Genomic DNA, 27358 nt, shown 5'->3' on the forward strand with positions numbered 1-27358 from the left:
TCTTGGAGCCAGATCCGGATTCGAACCTTCAGCAAAATCTAACAATTTCATCAGTGTCACATACCCAACATCACCACCAAATTTCGTCCGAATCTGTGCACAACTTTTTGAGATATCCTGTTCACAAATAGATAGACAGACAGGGGTGAAAACATAACCACCGCCCATCGGCAGAGGTAATGACAGATAACGGAATGCAGGACATTAATTAAAAGGTCAGAAGGCATGACGGTTTTAAACACACACACACACACACACACACACACACACACACACACACACACACACACACACACACACACACACACACACACATGAGGATAGATCAACAGTGTCTATCTCGACATAATAGTGCCGCATATCTAATATCACATTTAATTACTTACTGCTTATGCTAAACATTCACAAAGGAAATAACTATGCGAAATTAAACAACTTCCCCATATAAGTCATTTACACAACACCATGTCAGGGGTTTGAGACCAATCAAACAACCTTAGTTAAGAAAGCCCACCGTAGCACCAATACAGGCCGCGAGAAGCCTTTCGGTTGCCAAGCAAGATAACAGATCGGGAGGCTTTGAAAAGGAGGAACAGGGTGAAAAAACAAGCAATCCAGAATGACCAGTCTGTTGGAGCTCTGATATTTTTGAGAAATCACCCGAGAAGAGGAAATGAAATACAGGACATGTGGATTGTGGAGCTGTTAGGAGTTCCAAACGATACCGAGTTATCGAGAAGGGGGGACGGGGGACGACGACAATGTCTATGTTGTGGAGAGTCTAAATGGAGACTATTATCATAAAACTGTACATGGATCAAGGATGCTAGATTCAAGACGGTTCAGGATATATACCTGAAGGGTGAGTCAGTCACATGGGAAGGAACGACGACTGTTCCTGAAGAAGTTGCTCACAAGGATGAGGGGGGCATGTGGATGTGGATGTGGACGTGGAATCTACACAAAGACATAGATCCAGTGGTGGATTTGTCTTGGGGTCCCGTCGCTGTTAATTGTAGTGAGTCTGGTTGAGCTTCAGACACAGGAAGCTGTAACCCAGACGCTGTAGTAGAAACTACACAAAGAGACATGCCAAGGGAATCCATCGAGAGGTAGCAGAGCAGCCTCAGGATAACGAATCCTCTAGTGGCCCAGGCAGTCGCATGCCTGAACCAGATCATAACCAATGACACTTACTGCTAGTGATGAGGACAATGAACACGTTACCATACGACGGAGCACCCACTCAACAGTCGACGTCAAAAGTAGTCCGGATCACCTTCCCAGATTAATAGTTGGTCAAGCGATGAGGGCGGATGTCAATCCGAGTGTGCTGGATAATAAAAGCCAAACACAGTTTTTGGCCAAAATACAGCCTTACTCTGATTGAATGTATGATACATCGCGAATCATGGTGTCTTTCCGTGCGTTTGTCTGTCGCCAATTTACGGCAGCCGCTCTCCTCGTTGCATTTGAAAAGCTGCGTACGAAAGCAAAGCTCAACATTCACTTTTTTATTGTCTCTTCCAGTAATCTTTAAAATCAACTTGGACATCTGGATTAATGTAAATTTAATACAGATCTTCATGAAGCAACACACAATTTACAACAGCTATATTTTGCCCTCTTTTTAGACAAATTCAACCGCCGCCGCCCGATGTTGCACAACCATTTCGTGGTGAGCGGTATAAGAAGCTCAGAGCTTTGGCTCTGAGTGAAACCAACAGTGCAGCTCAATTAATCTTTTTTAAGTTTCTGAAATAATTTAAATTGATAGGTTAGCTTAAACCTCCCCCGTCACCGGGGATGGATACTTTTGCTAGTTATATGATAACGTTGCGGTAAAAAATGACAATATTCAATCAAGGAAGTACGAGGGTAAATCAAAAAGTAAAGGCAATTTTTTTGCACACGTATTGCCTTTACCTTTTGATTTACCCTCGTATAAGAGCTGTAGGTCACCCCGAATGCAACGTGTACTGTATATAGTAAAGTCCCGAGCCCGTTGAATTGATGGTCCGATCTTTGATCTTTGGGGTCTTGAGTTCGAGCCACTGTCGTGCTGTTAAATAACACCAAGTGGGTTGACTGAGCCTGTGATCCTTCTAAGGTTCACAAAATGAGTACCAGCTACTGCAAACAGGGGGCACTGCATCAGCGGCACAGCCATGCTCACAGCAATGATGCAACCAGCAGCCATTAGCAACATCTTCCATCCTCTATTGACTTACAATTACATTTTGTTGCATCGTAAATAAGTTTGTAAATAGGTTTGTACAAAGAGACCACGTGACACTGCTGTCATCCTGCGGTTTAGCCATTTTGTGTAAAATGTTAGTGCAGCCGAATTGTCTGTTATTTTGCTTTATCAACTTTTTGTTTCATGTGTATTTTGTTATTACCCTCGCCAGAGGAGAGAGTATTGCATTTGGGTCCATTTGTCTGTTTGCCCGCACATAATGTGCTAACGTAGGCCACATACGCCATCTAGTGGTAGCCAGCAGTACACGTCATCATTTTTCAACCAAGTACCTATATAAAGTATGCACAATTAGAATGTGAGTACGTCTACAAAATACGTACTGTAAAACCACGCAAAACAAATCCGGGCAAGGGTCTGCAATCTTTGATTGCTCCTTCTGTTTCAATGATGTAATGATTATAAACCAACTCTTGTCGTAGCCAAGAAACTCTAAAAACTCAAGGATTTGCAGTTAAATCTACATGTACTCGGTGAGTATACTATTTCACTATTTTTTATACTATTTTTAAGTCGGTGTAGGATATTTAATACAAATATTTAGATATTTTGAATGTAATTATTGGCATTTATATGTTGACCGAAGCATTTCAACCTTTTAAACGAATTTCTTTTGTTTTTATTGATTCACCAATGCAAATAGATAATCGATTTCTTTTTCTGTCTGTACAATGTATTTGTTACTATGTGAAATTATTTATATTGTAAACTTGACATTATTAGTCCTTGGACTACAGTCATGTACATTATTTCTTTTTTTAATTTATTCTAATAAAACCGAATTGATTGATTGATTGATTGATTGATTGAGCACCAAATGTACTTTCATTTTCAATGTGTTAACATAAAAACAAATACTACAACCCTCCAGGTGGCAGTTGGGGGGTAAGAAAGAGATATTTCACATTAAGGTGTTTCAAAATCGAAGTTCAGCGTACATGACAAATTCATATAAACTGTTCCTTAATTTCACTGTGTGGCGGACACGATGGCTCGCTGGCGCAGTGACATAATTCCGCGCACCAGTGGGTCTCAGCCACGCCCCAGGTGAGGCGTGGCCTCCGGATATACACGCGGGCTCGCAGCCCCGAGCACGGCAGTGCTGAAGAGGGAGCATCGAATAAAGAGCTCGACCTAACCTAAAGCGTTGTGGCCTACCTTTGTTTAACGTGTGTGCCCAGCACGACACTGGTGACCCCCACTGGTTCAGCCGTTGCTGTCTCCCGAACGCGCCATGGCCATCAACGCTGTCGCGATAAAGCTCCCGGAGTTCTGGGAAGCGCAGGCCGACACCTGGTTTCTACAGGCCGAGGCCCAATTCCAGCTCCGGGGCGTCATGGCGGACGACACGAGGTTCTTTTACGTGGTTGCTGCCCTTGGATCCGGCACGGCCGCCCGAGTCGTGTCCTTCCTCCGGCACCCGCCGGACGAGGGCAAGTACGCGGCGCTCAAGCGACTTCTCCTCGACACGTTTGGCCTCACAGAGGCCGACCGCGCTGACCGTCTTTTGGACCTTCCCGTCCTCGGCGACACACGACCGTCCGCCCGCATGGATTACATGCTGTCCCTGCTCGGCGACGGCCGCGCGGATTTCCTTTTCCGTGCTCTCTTCCTCCGCCAGCTACCTGTACAGGTACGGCTCGCGCTGGCCGGTTCGACCATTACGGAACCGCGCGCCCTGGCCAGGGAGGCGGACAAGTTTTTCGCAGCCCACGACGCACGGCCGGCATATAGCATGGCTGTCGTGGATCCCGGCGCCGCGCACGGCGCGAGTGGTTCGGATCGCCACGTGGCATGGCGTTCGGATCCTCCCGAACACGGCGCAGGTTGTTCGGATCCGCGCGTGGCCGCCGCCACACCCCGCCCCCCATCGTCGTCACAACTGGCGCAACAACCACCACCGGGCCAGACCTGGTGCCACTTCCATACCAGGTTCGGCTACAAGGCCAGGTCCTGCCGCCCGCCTTGTACTTTTGGCAGGTCGGGAAACGGCCAGGCCGGCGCTCGCTTCCTGCCATGAGCGTCGGCCATACGGGCAGCCTTCTGTTCATAACAGACACCTCCTCGGGTCGTCGCTTCCTGTGGGTCCTGCCCTGCATCGCCCAGCTCCTCCCTGCCTCCGCGTCCGACAAGCAAGCTGAGGGCCGGGACCCTGCTTTGCTTGCCGCCAACGGCACGCCCATCCGCACGTTCGGGAAGCGTTGTCTCTCACTGCCGTTCGGGGGGCAGCGCTTTCAGTGGTCGTTCGTTACCGCTAGTGTCCCCATGGGCCTACTCGGAGCGGACTTCCTCTGTGCGCATGGGCTGTTGGTGGACGTGAGGCACAGACGCCTTGTCCAAGCCGAAACCTTCAGCTCGCTTGCTTGCGCGCTGAGCAGTTCATTGAGCAGCTCCCTGGGCGGCTCACCGAGCGGCTCGCCAAGTGGCTTGCTGAGCGGTTCGGTCCCGGCGAGGTTGGTCTGCACGCTTCCGGCAGCGGACGTGTTTACCCGCCTCCTCGCCAGTTTCCCGGCCCTCACGCGGCCCACCTTCTTGGCGGTGGCCGTCAAGCACGGGGTGGAGCATCACATCCCCACCGTCGGGCCACCGGTCTACGCCCGGGCGCGCCGCCTCGACCCGGCGAAGCTCGCCATGGTGCAGGAGGAGTTCGCCACGCTGGAGCGACTGGGCATCGTCCGGCGCTCCAACAGCGCATGGGCATCGCCGTTGCACATTGTGCCCAAGACCGGCGGCGGATGGCGGTCGTGCGGAGACTACCGCCACCTCAACGATGCCACCACCCCCGACCGCTACCCGGTCCCTCACATCCAGGACCTTTCCACCCGGTTGGTGAAAATGTCCCTCTTCTCCAAGGTGGACCTCATCCGCAGATACCACCAGGTCCCCATCAGGCCGGAGGACATACCGAAGACGGCCGTCATCACACCATTCGGCCTCTTCGAGTTTCTGCGGATGCCCTTCGGGTTGAAGAATGCGGCCCAGGCGTTCCAGCGGCTTATGGACAGCGTCTTGCGCAACTTGGACTTCGTGTACGTCTACCTGGATGACATCCTCGTTGCAAGCGCGTCCCGTGAGGAGCACCTCCGCCATCTCCGCATGCTCTTCGAACGCGTGGGCCGGCATGGCCTGATCATCAACCCCGCCAAGTGCCGGTTCGGCGTCACCGAAATCGACTTTTTGGGGCACCGCGTCATCAGGCACGGGGCCATCCCCTTACCGGCCAAGGTGGAGGCGGTCAGGGGTTTTCCGCGCCCCCACACGATCAAAGGGCTCCAGGAGTTCCTGGGCATGGTGAACTTTTATCACCGTTTCCTGCCCCGCATCGCCCAGCTCCTGCGCCCCCTGCACGAGGCCGTCCGGGGGAAGCCGGGCAAAGGCGACATTGCCTGGACCGAGCAGATGGACGTGGCGTTCGCGGGTGCGAAGCTCTCCTTGGCTAACGCCACCATGCTCACGCACCCGGCGCCCGATGCACCGATCGCCCTCACCACCGACGCATCGGACTACGTGGTGGGCGCGGTGCACGAGCAATGGGTGAAGGGAGCTTGGCAGCCGCTGGCGTTTTTTAGCCGGCAGCTCCGCCCGCACGAACGGCGGTACAGTACCTTCGACCGCGAGCTGCTTGGGCTCCACCTGGCGGTCCGGCACTTCCGCCATCTGCTCGAGGGCCGCCCGTTCGCGGCCTTCGTCGACCACAAGCCCCTGGTCTTCGGGATGGCCAAGGTCGCCGAGCCTTGTTCGGCCCGGCAGCAGCGTCACCTCTCGGCCGTGTCCGAGTACACGACGGACATCCGGCACGTCGCGGGGAAGGACAACCCAGTGGCGGATTGCCTTTCCCGGTCTGTCGCCCACGCGGTCCACCTTGGGATCGACTATGCTCGGATGGCGGCGGACCAGTCCGCCGACACTGCCGTCCAGGCTTTTCGGACCGCCGTCACGGGCCTCCGCGTTACCTGAGGTGCGGTTCGACGGCGCGGGCACAGCCCTCTTGTGCGACGTCTCCCTCGGCCGGCCTCGCCCCATCGTGCCGGCTGGCTGGCAGCGCCGGGTTTTCGACGCCATCCACGGCCTGTCCCACCCGGGCACGAAGGCCTCCCAGAAGCTGGTCGCCGACAAGTTCGTCTGGCATGGCCTCCGGAAGGCCGTCCGCGATTGGGCCAGGACGTGCCTCGCGTGCCAGCGCGCGAAGGTTCACCGCCACACCCAGGCCCCGTTGGCCCCGTTTACTGTGCCCGAACGTCGGTTTGACCACGTTCACGTGGACTTCGTGGGACCTCTGCCCCCCTCGCGGGGTTTCACCCACGTCCTCACCATGGTGGACCGCACCACCCGGTGGCCGGTGGCCGTGCCTTTGGCAGCAACGACAGTGGCAGACGTCGCGCAGGCGTTCATCGCCACTTGGGTTGCCCGGTTCGGCACCCCCTCGGACATCTCGTCCGACCGCGGCCCCCAGTTCACCTCGGAGCTCTGTGGGGCTGTAGCGCGGGGGCTCGGCATCCAGCTGCACCGCACCACGGCCTACCACCCCCAGGCCAACGGCCTGTGCGAGCGCTTCCATCGCGCCATGAAGGCCGCGCTCCGGGCCAGCCTCCGCGACGGCGGCTGGGTCGACAGGCTCCCCTGGGTCCTGCCGGGCCTCAGGACGGCGCCCAAGGACGACCTGCGCGCATCCGCGGCGGAGTTGGTCTTCGGACAACCGCTGCGGGTGCCGGGCGAGTTCCTCCCCGACTCCACAGCACCATGGTCCGCAGCGCAGCAGCGCTCCGCCCTGCAGGAGACCGCCCGGAGGTTCGCCCCGGTGCCGACGGCGCACCACGGTTGCCCACCAACGCACGTCGCCCCGGAGCTTCGCACGGCGGAGTACGTGTTCACCCGCCACGACGCCCACCGGACACCGCTGCGACCCCGTACGACGGGCCCTTCCGCGTGCTGGAGACCGGGGCGAAGCATTTCACCCTGGACATCGGCAGTACTCCTGACCGCGTCTCCATGGACCACCTCAAGCCGGCCCACCTCGACTTGGACCACCCCCCGCCAGCGGCTCTGCCCCCGCGTTGGGGCCGCCCCCCGGCGGGCGGACCCCCGGCACCGCCCAACCCCGCCGTCACGCCACCCCCCTGCCCTGCACCCATCCCAGATGGCATCCCGGCACCCCAGACACCCCCAGCCGCCAGGGGGCGCTTCGGCCGGGTCATCCGGTTGCCCCGCAAGCTGACCCTTCAGGTGCGCGGGAATTCTGGGGGGGCGCGTGTGGCGGACACGATGGCTCGCTGGCGCAGTGACATAAATCCGCGCACCAGTGGGTCTCGGCCACGCCCCAGGTGAGGCGTGGCCTCCGGATATACACGCGGGCTCGCAGCCCCGAGCACGGCAGTGCTGACGAGTGAGCATCGAATAAAGAGCTCGACCTAACCTAAAGCGTTGTGGCCTACCTTTGTTTAACGTGTGTGCCCAGCACCACAACTGATTATTTATTAATTGCATCGATTGCTCATTAGATTCATTGGTGCTCTTTGTTCATTGATTGTTTGTAATTCAAAAGTCAAAGGAAGAGTTGCATAGAAGAGTGCTGGAATGGCCAGATAGCTTGCATGTGGCAGGGATTGAAGGTTAATGCTAAAAATATAGAGGTAATGGTGTAAGACTGGTATAGAGAGAGTGAAGATTGTAGATGTAAGGGGTGGAGAGCGGACAACTAGAGGAAGCGGGAGATTGGGAAGCAGATATCCAGGATAGAGTAAAGGCAGCAAGGGCAGAATGGAAGGAGGTCAGTGTAGTCATCTGTGATGGAAGGATACCAAGAAGATTGAAGATCAAAATGTACAAGACAGTGCAGAAAGTGCAGAAAGTGCAGAAACATGGATTTTGAGAAAAGGGGAAGACCTCAAACATCCGGGGCCTTCGCTCAAACTTGACTGATCTCTCCATACAGGTTGCTTCTGACAAACCAGACGTGATCTGCTTAACAGAAACTTTCCTCCTTCATGATGTCTCTGATTCCTTGGTATCTCTCCCAGGTTACTCCCTCCTCCGGTATGATAGACCTGAGCCTCGTCCTGGAGGGGGGGGGTTGCTATCTTTATAAAAAAAACTCTCTTTCTCACTCGCCCTGCACTGCCCTCTCTCCACCTCACCCCCAGGAATACCTTTGGCTATGGCTTCCCCTTCACTCCCACCTTTTGTTCATATGTGTGTTGTACCGTCCACCAAACAGTGATGACTCCATCTACATCTCGCTGTCTGATAACATGGACCAACTTCTATATACCCATCCCAACTCTCTCTTCCTCATATGTGGTGATTTCAATTGTCACCATGCCAGTTGGCTGGGTGTGGGTACCTCTCTCACCAGCCATGGCTCTTCAGCAAAGGACTTCTGTGACTCACTGGGACTGACGCAATCTGTCAATTTCCCGACCTGGATCTCAATCAACGGAGCATCTTCTCTTCTGGACTTGGTTATGACTAACTTCCCTGAAAATGTCTGCTGCTCTTCTTCTGCTCCAATCGGCTCATCTGACCATGTGCTTGTTAAAGTGGACATCTCTCTGACCATTCTCAGAGAGCCTCCTCAGCATCGACGAGGCTGGCATTTCACTCAGGCCAACTGGCATGGTCTTCAAGCAGCCATCAATCATCTGGACTGGTCTCCCATCTCTACCGCCTCTGACATCAACTCATCCTGGGAATTCTTCCAAAGTAAACTGCTCTCTCTCATGCACAGATTTATCCCATCTCGTCTTCAGTTGTCATACCCTTCCTCCCGTCCATGGTACACGGAATCTTGTGGTGAGGCTATTGCCCAGAAACAACTTGCTTTCGTCTCCTGGAAAGCAAATCGAATGGCAGGAAATCTCATTTCCTTTCACAAAGCCCGAAACAAGTGTGTGTCCACCCTCAGGAGAGCCAGGAAACAATATCTCTCCGTTCTCAGGACAGAACTCTCTTATCTGTCTCCCTCTTCCAAATCCTGGTGGTGTCTGGTCAAATCTGTTTCTGGCGTTTGATCCCCCTCCATCCCCTCCCTCACCTCAAACGGCCACACGGCTGACTCCGCGCGTGAAAAAGCTGAATGCCTCAACTCTGTGTTTGCCTCTAAATCTTGTGTCCCAAACCATCCCTCTCTGTACCCACCGTACCCAGTCGTACCCAGCTGCTCCTGGACTCTGTGTCCTTTCCTCCTGACAAGGTGGAAAAGTTTCTGTCAACCCTCGACTCTGATTCTGCAACTGGACCTGACGGCATCAGCCCACGGGTCCTAAAATCTTGTTCTTCCGCTCTTTCACTCCCTCTCTCTGTTCTCTTCACACTCTCTTTTGCTCAAGGTCATCTGCCATCTGCTTGGAAATCTGCCAACATCACCGCTTGCACAAAAAAGGTGCAAAAACAGATCCCAGCAACTACAGACCAATCAGCCTTCTCTCAATTATCAGTAAAGTCATGGAATCCATCATTGCTTCAGATATGAAATCTTTCCTCTTCTCCAATGGCTTGATCTCTGATCATCAATTTGGTTTCAGACCTGGTCACTCTACTCTGGACATGCTGCTACTGCTTTCTCAGCAATGGATGGAGGTCCTCAATGCCAAACAGGAAATTAGAGCTGTCTCCCTTGACATATCACGTGCCTTCGATACGGTCTGGCACCCCGCTCTGCTCACCAAACTCTCCTCTGTTGGTATCCATGGAAATCTCCACGCATGCCTGGCGGACTTCCTCTCTAGCCGTAGTCAACGTGTGGCCCTGAATGGGTTTCTCTCATCTCCTCTTCCTGTTCAGGCTGGAGTTCCCCAAGGCAGTGTTCTGGGCCCTGTGCTTTTTCTGGTCTTCATCAATGATCTCTCCGACTCTCTTGAAAATCCTCTCTATCTCTTTGCTGATGACTCTACTCTCTGTCGCTCCATTCTTCATCCCTCAGATTGGCAGTCTGCAGCCTCCTCACTCTCTGCAGACCTGGACAAAATCACAGACTGGGCAAACAAGTGGAACATGTCTTTCAATCCTGACAAATCTCACACTCTTACGATGTCTCTCCGAAAAGACCGACTGGACAACCCTCCCATCTACTTTCTGAATAATCCTCTCCAAGAAGTTCTGTCACTCAAACTTTTGGGTCTCACTATCTGCCATGATCTTTCCTGGGAAAACCACATTTCAAATCTGGGCTCCAAACCCAGTCGCCGACTGCGCATCCTCCGTCGTGCGAAGTCCTTCCTTGGCACACCTGAGCTCCTCACCACGTACAAGGCTTTCATCCGCAGCTCAATGGAATACTGCTCTCCCCTCTGGGCTGGTGCTCCTGCCTCACACCTAGCTCGTCTTCACGCTGTTGAAAGCAAAGCATTCAGAATCATTGGAATCTCCCGCGATGAAGCTAACTCCAAGGGCCTCTCACTCACTCACCGCAGGCAGGTTGGTGGTCTTTCCGTCTTCTACCGACTCCTTTCTGGCCTTGCCCCCCCAACTCTCTCTGGGCTCTATCCCGCAAATATTCCTACAGGTCGCACAAGATCTGCCTGCAACCCTCTTATGGTTAAACTGCCAAAATCAAGACTCTCTGCTCACCTTCACTCCTTCATTCCTCTTTTCTCTCGCCTCTGGAACAAACTCCCTCACTCTCTTCAATCCCACTCCTCCCTCCAGGTCTTTAAAACAGCTGTTCACCACCATCTCTTATCTTCCCCCATCCAAAACCGTGATCTTTTCTATCCCCGATAATTTCACCCCAATTCCACTTTTTGAAATACCTACTTCTGTCCTGGAAGTCCTTGGTGTCCTTGTGTTTTATACTCCTCCCCCCCCCCCCTTCCCACGCCTCCTCCCCCCAAGCCCTCTCCCTCCCACACATCTCCCTGCTCTTAAATGTTGTGTGCTCTCAAGTGTTTGTGTGCTTCCCATTCTCTTGTCTTCCGCTCCCTCTTTTTATATATTTTGTTTGTCTGGTTGATTTGTTTGTGAAGTAAATGTCAGCTCTTTCACGAGCCTCGATTCAGTATACAAAAAAAACAAAAAAAAAGAGGAATTCCTGCAGAAGACAGAGAGGAGAATACTTCGGTGGATTCTCAGCATCACAAAGAGAGCGGTTGAGGAATGATGAGATAGTAAAAAGAGCTGGAGTTGTATCACAGAAAGGATTAGAGAGACTAGGGTGAAGTGGGTTGCACACGTGATTTAAAAAAATGATGAAGGACCAATCAAGAAAGCATGGAATGAGCCGATTAGAGGGAAAAGATCAAGGGGAAGACTGATATTAATGTGGTGGGAGGTAGTGGAAAGATTTGGAGAGTGTGGGATTGAGAGAGGACCCAGGTAACACAACACCGTTGGGCCAACGTTGGAGCAACGTCAGCACTTTCGTTGGACCAACGGTGTTGTGTTAGCCTGGGAAGATACGGAGGACAGAGGGGGATGGAGAAGGCGGATCCAAGTGGGCGACCCCAAACTGTTGGAATTAAAGTGAAGAAGAGTAGTAGATGTTATATGTAACAGAAAATTATATTAGCCACAGATTAAACATGGCTACATTGGATGAGTCTCCAATTAAATAGGGTTTCAGGTTATCTCAAAGGTTGTCCTGTGTGTAACAACTCAACGGCATTGAAACGGAAATTCAGACTGAGTTTTGTTTCTCCTGATCTCTATTCGTCATGCTGTTCATGCCGTTACACGTGGATAACACGAAAAAACGTTCTGCCTTGTTCAGCCATCGGCAATCTATATAATAATCTCTGCCAGTCTGAAACTTTATCCATTCAGGGCAGAGCTTGGCTTACTGCTCTGACTCCACCCACAATTGTAACCTGAAAACAAAAAGGACATCATACATCCATCATTTTGATTGTTACTTATTGGCATCAGGCTTCAGGCCTAGGGGCTTAGGCCTCAGGCCTCTGGTGTATGTATATTTGAAGACTGAACAATATGCATCTTCCATCATGAAAGAAAGGTACTGTTGTGGGGGATGACCCTTTGTGGGGTAAAACTGCTTAGCATAGTTCAGTTACCCCTTGATTTTTGGTTACAATAAGCATAACGTAATACTAATTGTGAGGTTAGACCTGCGTCGCTACAATGTTACTTGTAGACAGATGTTTGTTTTCCCTGCCCTCCAGTTGTTTTTCTCCTGAACTCCTGGCTGTGTGTTTTTGTGTTCTTTTCCTCTGTTTAAATGTTCTTCAAAAAGTGCACACAAGAGCCTTGGGAGGTAGTGGAACCCTAAGTGGAACTCCCCACCCCCACATTCCCCCTCCCCACAATTCCCCCCCCCCCCTCCCGGCTTTAAGAAGGTCCAAAATAACCCGGCCTGATTAGGGTTTAAACGCATTAAACCTTTATTTATATTTAATTATATATTTTAACACTGTGGAACACAAATCGGCTTCATAATACTTCCAGGAATCATGCTATATATGGATTTATAACATGAGGACGTGGCATGTGAGAAGGTATCAATAAAGCCTCCATCTCCTAAACTGCAACTCAGCATCGTCTTATTCGTGTACTAGGTGGAGTACCCGTCCCAAGCGATGGGAAAAGTTTGAGTTAATCTATCAAATTAAATAATATTTCATTGGCTTTAAAAATATCAATTGTGTTGCACTCTTGGTTTCACTCAGAAACAAGGCTCTCATATACAGTACTTATACCGCCCACCACAAAATGGTGGTGCAACATCGGGCCGCGGAGGTTTGATTTGTCCAAAAAGAGGGCAAAATATCTTGGTTGTGAAATAAAATCCGGCATCAACATAACTCATGCCTGTACTCCTGTCATTTCAAAAGTGAATATTGAGCTTTTCAAACGCAGTTCGGGAAGCGGCCGCCATAAACGGGAGACGGACAAACCCACTGGCAGACGCATGGTTTACAATATATAATAGATGACTTGTATTCCAAGGAACGTCAACACAGAAAGAGAGCATTTGGTCCATCAAGTATGTACAATAGTTGCCAACCTATGACTTTTTTCCTATACAGTCAAAGCTTGTGGAAGAGCTGGAACACGAAACAGAGCAGGATGCAACAGGACATAAGAAACAGTAGTGAGAGGGTGGGAACCAAGTGGTGTTGAAGAACAAAATAAAGGGAGAATTGGACAAAAAATGGGCTAGGGAGGAATGGATTGGACAGGATGGATACAGAAGAAAACTTATTTCCCCTTCCACCAAATCTTCCATATCCCCCTCTCTCTCCCTCCCCTTCCCCCCCCCCCCCCCCCCATTCTCCCTTCTCCCCCACTCCCCACAGTCCCACACTCCTCTCTCTACATGCCCGTGCACTACGCTTTTTAAACGGCTTTAATTTACTTTTCATGTTTTTTTATTGCTTTCGCTCAGGACCAGCGGTCGTTTTTACACGACCCACGGGACTCAAATGCAAGAGAGAGAAAAGGCAAGAAGAAGGCAAGAGAGAGCAAGAGAAGGCAAGAGAGAAAATGTTGGTCCGATTGTCCTTTTATTGGACCGTCTCGTGACGTCATCTGTGCCTCTCCACCAATGCCAGCAGATCACCACTGCATGCTCAGCTCTCCACCAATCCACACGCAGGCCCCTTCTGACATCATCAGTTGAACCTTGCCAATCAACGAGTTGCTTCCTCCGAGTCCTTCCTTCACCAATCAGCGAGTCCCTTCCTACCCCGGCCTTCCCGTTGGTCAACTCCCGCCCAATCACTGTCCTGGGCGTGGCTCTCGGCCTGCCTGAGCTATGTATGCCTGCCAAGTCGGGTTTGTCAGCCCTAGTGTTTGATGCCTGGCTTCCGGTTGGTTTTTTATTGTTATTTCGTGCCGTTTAATGGCAATGCTAACTAGTGTCTATGGTGCGGTGTCATAAAGGACAAAGGATAGATCACGGAGGTTTGACTAACAAGTTAGTAGTTAACATAATTCCTATACTAGTTAACATGCCCCATTCCTTGTAATGGGGACAAAGATACACCTTAATCCGACATTCGGGCTAGACATTTCCTCTACTTATTACATGGTGGTGGTTCTTCTTCTTCTTCACGACAGTCGGAGCATGTTACCAACACAAATCTACCTGGTCTAAAGTATCTCTACCCCACCGACATAACAATATTATAGCAAATCGATGCGGTATATTAGAGATTCAAATAAATGTGTAAAATTACTGTAACGGGTGGGGAACATCAAAATTATATACTAAACAATAATATATGTATATGTATATATGTACATATATATATATATATATATATATATATATATATATATTGCATGCACACACATATATATATGTATATATATATATATATATATATATATATATATATTGCATGCACACACATATATATATGTATATATATATATATATATATATATATATATATATACATATATATATATATATATATATATATATATATATATATATATATACATATATACATATATATATATATATATACATATATACATATATATATATATATATATATATATATATATATATATATATACACACATATACTGTATATATATATATATATACACACATATATATTGTATGCACACACATATACTGTATATATATATATATATATATATATATATACACACATATATATTGTATGCACACACATATACTGTATATATATATATATATATACACACATATATATTGTATGCACACACCACACATATATATTGTATGCACACACACACATATATATTGTATGCACACACACACACACACATATATATATATATATATATATATATATATATATATATATATATATATATATATATACGTATATATAATTATATATATATATATATATATATATATATATATATAATTATATATATATATATATACATACATATATATATGTTGCATGCACACATATGAATACACACACACACACACATATATACATATATACACCTTTTCAATAAACACTGTTGCACTCCTGCGATTTTATTTACCGGCGTGTCTGCCAATGTGATATCATGTAATCACATGACGATGCTGTGTCATTAAGTGAATCGGTGCTTTTAGCGTACCTTGTAAAAAGAGAGACTCAAACGGGGAATGAGAGGGGATACAAAGACAGAAGGACAGCAAGAGAGGACTGGCGGACAGCGTGAGGATGGACAAACGGACCGAGCGAGAACGAAAGATAAAGCGAGATCCGCTCTCTTCCTCCTTGGTGCTGAAACCGTCCCTCCAGTGCGGCTCGCGTGACGTCAGCACGGAGAGAACAGTGTTGTCCGACGTCATTTCGTGCAATGCAACATTTATACATTTTTCGTTAAAAATGTTTTTTCTTTGCCTCGAATGAATAAAGTACGGCATTTTAGGAAGTGGGATGGTGTGTTAAAGGAATAAAGGAATCATGCTCAATGAATGATTTATTTATTTATTATCCTCATTTATAACACTCAAACGATGTGGAATTACGTTACCGTACACCGTTAGTGGTTAAACATGTGACTGAGAAAATGGCACAATGCATGGAATGGTATGATAAAGAGAAATGGTGACGATTATAGGTGAGGAGACGAAGAGTAAGAGGAGAACACGTGGGTAAATACAATAACAACCTGCAGACATTTCCTATTTGGAGGTTTATATAGCTACTTGCAGCCAATATGATACAAGCATTAAGTTTACAACAGATTGGAGGTTAATTTATCGATCAAGCGACCGTTGCTTCTTTGGTCAGAATATTACACAAGGCTGATGAATTAAAGGTCACATTTTGCTCCTTTAATACAAGAAATAGATGCATAGACACATTTTTGGAAGGAATCCATAGCAGATTCTCATGAATCATCCATTGTCCATCATTTTGGAGTTTAGACCATCTATTGTTCTACCAATCCATTGTCCATCTGTTTGGAGTTAAAGACCATCTATTGTTCTACCAATCCATTGTCCATCTGTTTCGACCATCTATTGTTCTACCAATCCATTGTCCATCTGTTTGAAGTTTAGACCATCGATTGTTCTACCAATCCATTGTCCATCTGTTTAGAGTTTAGACCATCCATTGTTCTACCAATACATTGTCCATCTTTTTGAAGTTTAGACCATCGATTGTTCTACCAATCCATTGTCCATCTGTTTAGAGTTTAGACCATCCATTGTTCTACCAATACATTGTCAATATTTTTGAAGTTTAGACCATCCATTGTTCTACCAGTCCATTGTCCATCTGTTTAGAGTTTAGACCATCGATTGTTCGACCAATACATTGTCCATCTTTTTGAAGTTTAGACCATCGATTGTTCTACCAATCCATTGTCCATCTGTTTAGAGTTTAGACCATCCATTGTTCTACCAGTCCATTGTCCATCTGTTTAGAGTTTAGACCATCGATTGTTCGACCAATACATTGTCCATCTGTTTAGAGATCAGACCATCTGTTGTTCTACCAATCCATTGTCCATATGTTTAGACTTTAGACCATCTATTGTTCTACCAATCCATTGTCCATCTGTTTGATGTTTAGACCATCGATTGTTCTACCAATCTATTGTCAATCTGTTTAGAGTTTAGACCATCCATTATTCTACCAATACATTGTCCATCTGTTTGAAGTTAAGACCATCCATTGTTCTACCAATCCATTGTCCATCTGTTTAGAGTTTACACCATCCATTGTTCTACCAATACATTGTCCATCTTTTTGAAGTTCAGACCATCCATTGTTCTACCAATCCATTGTCCATCTGTTTGAAGTTTAGACCATCGATTGTTCTACCAATCCATTGTCCATCTGTTTAGAGTTTAGACCATCGATTGTTCTACCAATACATTGTCCATCTTTTTGAAGTTTAGACCATCGATTGTTCTACCAATCCATTGTCCATCTGTTTAGAGTTTAGACCATCCATTGTTCTACCAATACATTGTCAATATTTTTGAAGTTTAGACCATCCATTGTTCTACCAGTCCATTGTCCATCTGTTTAGAGTTTAGACCATCGATTGTTCGACCAATACATTGTCCATCTGTTTAGAGATCAGACCATCTGTTGTTCTACCAATCCATTGTCCATATGTTTAGACTTTAGACCATCTATTGTTCTACCAATCCATTGTCCATCTGTTTGATGTTTAGACCATCGATTGTTCTACCAATCTATTGTCAATCTGTTTAGAGTTTAGACCATCCATTATTCTACCAATACATTGTCCATCTGTTTGAAGTTAAGACCATCCATTGTTCTACCAATCCATTGTCCATCTGTTTAGAGTTTACACCATCCATTGTTCTACCAATACATTGTCCATCTTTTTGAAGTTTAGATCATCCATTGTTCAACCAATACATTGTCAATATTTTTGAAGTTTAGACCATCCATTGTTCTGCCAATACATTGTCCATCTTCTTGAAGTTTAGACCATCCATTGTTCTACCAATACATTGTCTGTCGATCTTCTTGAAGTTTAGACCATCCATTGTGTCTACCAATACATTGTCAATATTTTTGAAGTTTAGACCATCCATTGTTCTGCCAATACATTGTCCATCTTCTTGAAGTTTAGACCATCCATTGTTCTGCCAATACATTGTCCATCTTCTTGAAGTTTAGACCATCCATTGTTCTGCCAATACATTGTCCATCTGTTTAGAGTTTACACCATCCATTGTTCTACCAATACATTGTCCATCTTTTTGAAGTTTAGACTATCCATTGTTCTACCAATACATTGTCAATATTTTTGAAGTTTAGACCATCCATTGTTCTGCCAATACATTGTCCATCTGTTTCGACCATCTGTTGTTCTACCAATACATTGTCCATCTTTTTGAAGTTTAGACCATCGATTGTTCTACCAATACAGTGTCAATTTTTTTGAAGTTTAGACCATCTATTGTTCTACCAATCCATTGTCCATCTGTTTGAAGTTTAGACCATCGATTGTTCTACCAATCCATTGTCCATCTGTTTAGAGTTCAGACCATCCATTGTTCTACCAATACATTGTCCATCTGTTTGAAGTTAAGACGATCCATTGTTCTACCAATACATTGTCCATCTTTTTGAAGTTTAGACCATCTATTGTTCTGCCAATACATTGCCCATCTGTTTGGAGTTTACACCATCCACTGTTCTACCAATGCATTGTCCATCTTTTTGAAGTTTAGACCATCCATTGTTCTACCAATACATTGTCAATATTTTTGAAGTTTCGACCATCTATTTTTCTACCAATATATTGTCCATCTTTTTGAAGTTTAGACCATCGATTGTTCTACCAATCCATTGTCCATCTGTTTAGAGTTTAGACCATCCATTGTTCTACCAATACATTGTCAATATTTTTGAAGTTCAGACCATCCATTGTTCTACCAATCCATTGTCCATCTTTTTGAAGTTTAGACCATCGATTGTTCTACCAGTCCATTGTCCATCTGTTTAGAGTTTAGACCACCCATTGTTCGACCAATACATTGTCCATCTCTCTTTAGAGATCAGACCATCTGTTGTTCTACCAATCCATTGTCCATATGTTTAGACTTTAGACCATCTATTGTTCTACCAATCCATTATCCATCTGTTTGATGTTTAGACCATCGATTGTTCTGCCAATACATTGTCCATCTGTTTAGAGTTTACACCATCCATTGTTCTACCAATACATTGTCCATCAAAGTCTAGGCTCTCTGCTCACCTTCACTCTTTCATTCCCCTTTTCTCCCGCCTCTGGAACAAACTCCCCCACTCCCTTCAATCCCACTTCTCCCTCCAGGTCTTTAAAACAGCTGTTCACCACCATCTCTTATCTTCCCCCATCGAAAACCTTGATCTTTTCTACCCCCGGTAATTCACCGCAGAGTCCTTGCAGTGTTCATATGTTTTTATTCCTCTCCCACCTCCCCCCAAGTCCTCCCGATGTCCCTGCTCTCAAATATTGTGTTTGTGTCCTTCCCCCTCTCTCCCCATCTTGTCTGCCGCTCCCCTTGTTTTTTGTGTTTTGTGCGTCGGTTTATCTTTTTGTGTGATTAATGTTAGCTCTTTCACGAGCCTCGATCTTGTATACAAAAAATTAAAAAAAATTAAAAATTTTAAAAAAATCAAAAGAAAATCCATTGTTCTACCAATACATTGTCAATATTTTTGAAGTTTAGACCATCCATTGTTCTGCCAATACATTGTCCATCTTCTTGAAGTTTAGACCATCCATTGTTCTACCAATACATTGTCTGTCGATCTTCTTGAAGTTTAGACCATCCATTGTGTCTACCAATACATTGTCAATATTTTTGAAGTTTAGACCATCCATTGTTCTGCCAATACATTGTCCATCTTCTTGAAGTTTAGACCATCCATTGTTCTGCCAATACATTGTCCATCTTCTTGAAGTTTAGACCATCCATTGTTCTGCCAATACATTGTCAATATTTTTGAAGTTTAGACCATCCATTGTTCTGCCAATACATTGTCCATCTTTTTGAAGTTTAGACCATCCATTGTTCTACCAATACAGTCAATATTTTTGAAGTTTAGACCATCCATTGTTCTGCCAATACATTGTCCATCTTCTTGAAGTTTAGACCATCCATTGTCTACCAATACATTGTCTGTCGATCTTCTTGAAGTTTAGACCATCCATTGTGTCTACCAATACATTGTCAATATTTTTGAAGTTTAGACCATCCATTGTTCTGCCACTACATTGTCCATCTTCTTGAAGTTTACACCATCCATTGTTCTACCAATACATTGTCGATCTTCTTGAAGTTTAGACCATCCATTGTCTCTACCAATACATTGTCAATATTTTTGAAGTTTAGACCATCCATTGTTCTGCCAATACATTGTCCATCTTCTTGAAGTTTAGACCATCCATTGTTTTGCCAATACATTGTCCATCTTCTTGAAGTTAAGACAATCCATTATCCATCTGTTTAGAGTTTAGACCATCCATTGTTCTACCAATACATTGTCCATCTGTGAGATACATACATGGCAGATTTGTGAGAATACATACATGGTAAATTTGAGAGATACATACATGGCAGATTTGTGAGATACATACGTGCTTATTGGTCAGATACATACATGGCGGATTTGTGAGATACATACATGGTATATTTGTGAGACACATGTGGTGGATTTGAGAGATACATAAATGGCGGATTTGAGAGATACATACATGGCGGATTTGTGAGAAACCTATGTGGTGGATTTGTGAGATATATACATGGCAGATTTGTGAGATACATACGTGGTATATATGAGAGATACATACATGGTGAATTTGTGAGATACATATGTGGTGGATTTGTGAGATACATATGTGGTATTGTGGTATATATGAGAGATACATATGTTGTGAATTTGTGAGATACATATGTGGTGGATTTGTGAGATACATATGTGGTGGATTTGAGAGATACATATGTGGTGAATTTGTGAGATACATATGTGGTGGATTTGTGAGATACATATGTGGTGGATTTGAGAGATACATACATGGCGGATTTGTGAGATACATACGTGGTATATTTGTGAGACACATGTGGTGGATTTGAGAGATACATACATGGCGGATTTGTGAGAACCTACGTGGTGTATTTGAGAGATACATACATGGCAGATTTGTGAGATACATACATGGTATATATGAGAGATACATGTGTGGTAGATTTTTGAGATGCATATGTGGCGGATTTGTAAGCCTATGACATGCAAGAAAAGGTATACATTTATTTCAAGAATTGTACACTTACATATCTAATAATTAAATAAAGAAAATTTGTCAGATGTCTGTCTGTCTGTTAGCGTTTTTTTTTTTTTGCAAAGACCGCTGGGCCGCCAACCACTAAATTTGGCACACAGACCAAGTCCGACCTGGGGATTGCCCGAAAGGTATTTTCATCCACCACCTCAGCCTTTAAAGACCCTGAAGACCGCTAAGACCACCTTGTTTAGATGCTTGAGAGATAAGTTTACATGCTTGTGGTAGTTCATATGCAGCATTTGGCTGGTGGTTGCATCATTTTCTGGGGGCGCGGATGTGTCGTTGATGCAATGCCCTCCCCACCCCCATTACCAGTCAGGTGTTACTCATTTTACCGACCTTGGAAGGATGACAGGCTGAGTCAACCCACCTGGTGTAAATTTATAAGCGTGGCAGGGGCTTAATCTCAGGACCCTGACATCTCAAGCCAGCCACCTTAACCGTTAAGCAAACACCAGGATATTACAGACTTCAGAAAATACTTTTTGCATGCTTGAGAGATAAAACCCCTTAAGGCCCTTTAAAACCCCAAATACCATTTAAACTCCTAAGAACCTTTAATGCGTTTAAAACCCTGAATACCCTCAAGAACCACAGGACCCCAAATCATAGATCCATAAGACCCCAAATACCTGTATGTCCCCAAAGACCTCGAAAATCCGTAAGACCCCTTTATCCACTGGCATCGCCTCAAATCCCAAGAAGAAAAAGACATAAAATGTCATCGGCCCCGTGGTTTTAGTAATTGTGCTGTACGGAGTTAAAGGCCGGCAGTCGGCCATCTTTGGTCGGATTACAAAACAAAATCTTCTGCAAATGTATACTCTCATGTATTATCTTTTTGCCAAGTTTCAACAAAATCGGTCCATGCATGTCCGAGAAATGGTTGGGGATGTAGTCAATATCGGTTTTTTTTACAACTAAAATGGCCGCCAGTCTTCCAGTCGGCCATCTTTGATCAGATCGCAAAATAAAGTGAGGAGCACATGGACCATCTGTGTATCACACCGTGTATGATACAACATCAAAGTGTATTAAATAACCGTTCCCCAGTTTTTTATAAAGGCAGTAATTATATTAGTTCATGGTGGAGGCGATAACTCGCCTAATTTTCATGCGAAGGATATTGTGGGATCTTTAACGTCCTCCAACTAACGCTGGCAGACAGGGCACCCACTTTAACGTCCATCTGAGGAGGAGTTGCCACACAAATGACGCAGACGTGTGCAGATAGACACAATCCGTGTGCACGTGCAGTCAGACATTGCCTTCTCGTTTTGGATCGCTTCTCGTTTGGACCTCCCCCTCTCGTTTTGGATGCCATAGCGGATGGTCGTGGACCGACATTTCCTTCTTGCGTTGGACCCCCTTCTCGTTTGGATTCCTTCTCGTTCTGGACCCCTCTTGCCCTGGACTTACCTTGCGTTCTTAACCCTGGACCCTTGCTCATTGGGCGACGACGGACGGTGGAGAGACGGTGGAGCGCTGACGATTCTCCTCCCCTATGTTCACGTGCGAGCGACGAGCGTACAAGCAAGGCTTGCCGCTGCAGCGTAGCTGGCCGAGCAGTGTGCGAACAGGGCGCGTCGAGGCCTGGTTCGCACCAACGACCGGACAGCCTTCTTCCCGCCAACTCCGGAGCCACGACGGGACTACGTGCTTCGAGCCTGACGATCCCTGACACCCCATCCGATTGAGATAAGCCCACACACACACGCACGGCCCTTAATTTTTAAAATATATTCTCCTTTGTTTGTTTTAGACGTCTGGTGTGGGAGCGCTCCATTTTAGAATCATAGTTATTTAACCGGCGCGTTTCATTGTTCTCGGGTTCCGTTAATAAACCTATTATTTTTGTACATCCGCCTCGGTTTGAGTTAATTTGCAGGGTGAAGACGCCTGCGTGGAGCCCATACAGGTCAGTCGGTATTCTTCTTCCTCCTCGTGTATCATCCGCCATCAATTTGAGTTGAACGCCTCCATAACGCTCGTTTCCAGCCGTGGCTCACTCTCGGTCCTAACTGAGAGCAGTCACACGACAATATATACTACATCCGCAATATCCGGTATTTTAACCAATTTCAATGGTTGCTATAATACAGAAAAGCATGTAGAATCATACTAACGTAATCATAAGACTTTAACCCAACGAACAAAAAAAATACCTATTTTACAAATAAAAAAAGAACTACTAACTACAAAAAAAAAATAAAATACCCCCCAGACCTCCATTTTTTAGTCGTGAACAAACTTTGGTACATCACAGGTGAAAAAGGTTGTGGTTTAGTTACATCAAAATAGTGTGTGTAGTTTCAGAGGAAAAATCAATGTCCTATTTTGGGGAGCAACCCCCCCTTTAACAACATTAGACCCGGATTTTTTTTAATGCCGTGAATAAACTTTGGTACATCACGGGTGATGAACGGAACGTTGTTGTCAAGTTTCATTGGAATTGTATGTGTGGTTTCTGAGAAGAGAGCAAATACCTATTTTGGGGGGGTCAAACCTAGATCCACTTTGACCCCTGGTAGACCTCATTTTTTTAAAATGCCGTGAACAAACTTGTCATAACATACCAAATATAATTTGCGCCAAGTTTGGTCGCAATCCCATCAGCGGTTTCAGAGAAGAAGTTTCAAGTGTTTTCGGACAGACTGACGGACAGACGACGCGCCATTGCATAAGCTCTCCTGAACTATATTCCAGGTGAGCTAAAAAAAATAGTGTCTTCTATGATGATTAGAAAGAATGTTAAGAATTGTTTTTTTGTATACCATGCCCATTATCGTGGAGGAGCTGGAACATAGAACAGATCTCTAAGTAACAGAACAAAACGAAAGGGTTGAGGAACAAATAGAGAGAGACTTCGAAGATAAGGGACATGGAGGAAATGAGGTCTATGGGAGGACGCATGGGATGACCAAGATGGATACAGCCGCAAATAACCCTGAGGAAGGAAAAACTGGAGATTTGGAGAGATGTGGGCTTGAGGAGTTGGGGTTAATGAGGGAAGTGTATATATATTATGGGGAAGTGGATAGCAAGTATGTTTAACTTCCTCTTGTCGATAAACGGCCACACTTGTGAATCATAGCAAACAGTGGGAGGGAGGATCACCAAAAGGTATCTGTCCTGCCCTCGGACCGGTCTTTACAGGCTTTGAATCTGCATCCAGCTATGAACTGTCACGTCCTGGTAATTCATAGGCAGGGCGATGTAAAGCCGTCTGCCATCACAGTGGTCATTGGTGGATGTTAAAGATCCATCAGTATCCATCTTGTTACCTTGCACTCACGAAGCAAAGACAATTATTTAATTTTTCTAAGTGATTCTTCACCATCGAGAGATCGGGTGAAAAGCGATATGTAACATGATATTTAAAAAAGTTTTGGACGAGTTATGACGAAACCTGGTGGATGAGTTGGTTAGGTAACAAGAACAAGCCGATTAGATTTTGGTTCAAGTCCGAATCCAGATCCAGCCTGTCAGTGCGATACAAAACAAACTGTTCAGCCTGGCGGAGGTGTGCGCTCTTAGGCCAGTAATAATGTGACTTTATCTCACACTAATTGCAACATAAGCAAACTCAGCTGATTTGTGTATCCTCAATATGTCCTGAATGAGGAAAAAAAAGTGTTAAAGAATTGCATGGGTGGAAAGTTTTGAAAAATGCATAAATATGATCCTACCAAAAACCGATTTTTAGCCCTTTCTGTTAGATTTGACTATGCTGTATTTTTTTCCTTGAAGCAAAAAAACATACAGAATATCAGTGATGAGAATTTATTATGATCACATCATCACACTGATCAACAGCTGTATCCTGAAATTCAAACTATAGTTTTGGATTAGTCTTTTATAGTTGTGTAGGAAGCGGCATTTTCAGACGATTAAAGTTGGCTAAATTAGTTTTTTTTTTTTTTTTTTGCATACAGAATCGAGGCGCGTGAAAGAGCTAACATTTATCACACAAACAAATCAAATAGACAAACAAAATATATCAAAAGAGGGAGCGGTAGACAAGATGGGGAGAGGAGGGGAAGCACATAAACACAACATTTGAGAGCAAGGACATCTGGAGATCTGTGGGGGGGAGAGGGCTTGGGGGGAGGAGGCGTGGGAAGGGGGAGGGCGGGTGGGAGAAGTATGAAATACAAGGACACCAAGGACTTCCAGGAAGGAAGTTGGTATTTCAAAAAAGTGGATTTGGGGTGAAATGAGCGGGGATAGAAAAGATCAAGGTTTTGGATGGGGGAAGATAAGAGATGGTGGCGAACAGCTGTTTTAAAGACTTGGAGGGAGGAGTGGGATTGAAGAGTGAGGGAGTTTGTTCCAGAGGTGGGAGAAAAGAGCAATGAAGGTGAGCAGAGAGTCTTGATTTTGGCAGTTTAACCATAAGAGGGTTGCAGGCAGATCTTGTGCGACCTGAAGGAATATTTGGGGGACAGAGCCCAGAGAGAGCTGGGGGGGCAAGGCAGGAGAGGATTCGGTAGAAAACGGAAAGACCACCAACCTGCCTACGGTGAGTGAGTGAAAGGCCCTTGGAGTTAGCTTCATCGCGGGAGATTCCAATGATTCTGAACGCTTTGGTTTCAACAGCGTGAAGACGAGCGAGGTGTGAGGCAGGAGCACCAGCCCAGAAGGGAGAGCAGTATTCCATTGAGCTGCAGATGAAAGCCTTGTATGTGGTGAGGAGCTCAGGTGTGCCAAGGAAGGACTTCACACGACGGAGGATGCCCAGTCGGCGACTGGCTTTGGAGGCCAGATTTGAAATGTGGTTTTCCCAGGAAAGATCATGGCAGACAGTGAGACCCAAAAGCTTGAGTGACAGAACTTCTTGGAGAGGATTATTCAGAAAGTGGATGGGAGGGTTGTCCAGTCAGTCTTTTCGGAGAGACATCGTAAGAGTGTGAGATTTGTCAGGATTGAAAGACATGTTCCACTTGTTTGGGTCAGTGACAGAACTTGGGATGATGACCTTGGGAACAAGTGACAGAACTTGGGATGATGAAGCCCAATGTTTGGGTCAAAGTTATGGATATCATTGTATGCCTGAGGTTACAAGTTTTCAGATTATCTTAGTATTGTTACGTTTGTGGGGGTAGGTGATGAAATACCATAGTGGAGATAGAACTGTGTAGGGTAGCATGGACCGCGTGCAAGTATTAAACCAATCTCGTTGTATTTAAGTAGAAAAACTGTGAGCTTAAGATCGTTTATGTGTCTTCACATGGGGGGTGGAGCTCATGTTAACTAGGTAGGGTTAAGATTAGTTTCCCTGGTATGTGATTCCCTCCTGTGGTTTATCCTGATGTTTTAATAACATCGGCCATAAAAAAAAACCCTCGTTACGTCTTCAAACAACAACAACCGACATAACTGCTAACAGAAACCCGAACATTCCCGAGCAGACAAAACCCCGTCTCCAATGAATCGCAATCGACATGAAAGCCCGCAAACATGAACACGATAGGAAAAAGGCCCCGGCCAGTAGAGGCGGAGAACCGGTGGGCGGTCAAGAGGGTCGTGAGGTCCCGCCCCCGAAGTGCATGATTGGTCGGGGTGACGTCAGGGCTGGAAGGTTCGAGGAGGAGAAGTGATAGAATCGCATTCTCTTTCGGGCTGGCTTTCGGCTGGGGTGGTTGCTTCGTCTCGTGTGCGCTTGAGAAGAGAACTGTTCGGAGCTCAGACCCTTTGCGATGTTCGAACCAGGGGTTTGATGCTGGTGTTTTTTGGGGATTGACTGACAAGACTGACTGTCTTGTTCCTCCTACAACCCTCCCCATTTGCATCTTCCTTTAGGTACATGCATCTCCAAATGTTTATACACAATACAATGTATATATATATATATATATATATATATATATATATATATATATATATATATATATATATATATATATGTATATATATATATATATATGTATATATATATATATATATATATATATATATATGTATATATAAATATATATATATATAAAAGAGAGGCTGAGTATGGCAGAGGATGATGTGGTTGAGCTTGAAAGTGGTTGGATGTCAATAAAAGATAGTCTGTTGGGAGCCGTTGGTGAGGTATGTGGATGGACAAAAGGACCACCGAGGCACTCGGAAACATGGTGGTGGGATGATGAAGTTGGAAAGAGGATTGACACGAGAAGAGGAAGAAGTTCAAGGAGTGGCAGAAGGTGAAGGGTACGGGGGCAGAAAAGGCAGAGCATGAAAATTATAAGGCAGCCAAGAAGGCTGCAAAGAAAGAGGGTGCAAAGGCAGGAGGCATGGAGGGAAATGTTAGGAGAACGCTTGGATTCGGAAGAGGGTCAGAGAGCCGCATTTGGGATTGCAAAGCAGATAGCGAAAGAGAGGTGCGATGTG

The 27358-nt window shown here is 45.8% G+C and overlaps 1 protein-coding gene across 1 annotated transcript in view; it reads right to left on the reverse strand.

Moving 5' to 3' along the window:
* Positions 1 to 15454, reverse strand: part of LOC137412687 (ras-related protein Rab-39B-like) — a 53367-nt gene extending 37913 nt beyond the window's left edge. The window contains exon 1 of the mRNA XM_068097973.2: positions 15287 to 15454. The gene's annotated coding sequence lies outside the window, so the exon portion shown is untranslated. The remainder of the gene's footprint in view (positions 1 to 15286) is intronic.
* Positions 15455 to 27358: the final 11904 nt, after the last annotated feature.

Source organism: Myxine glutinosa, chromosome 6, assembly GCF_964187855.1.
Source record: "Myxine glutinosa chromosome 6, kmMyxGlut1.1, whole genome shotgun sequence".
NCBI lineage: Eukaryota > Metazoa > Chordata > Myxini > Myxiniformes > Myxinidae > Myxine > Myxine glutinosa.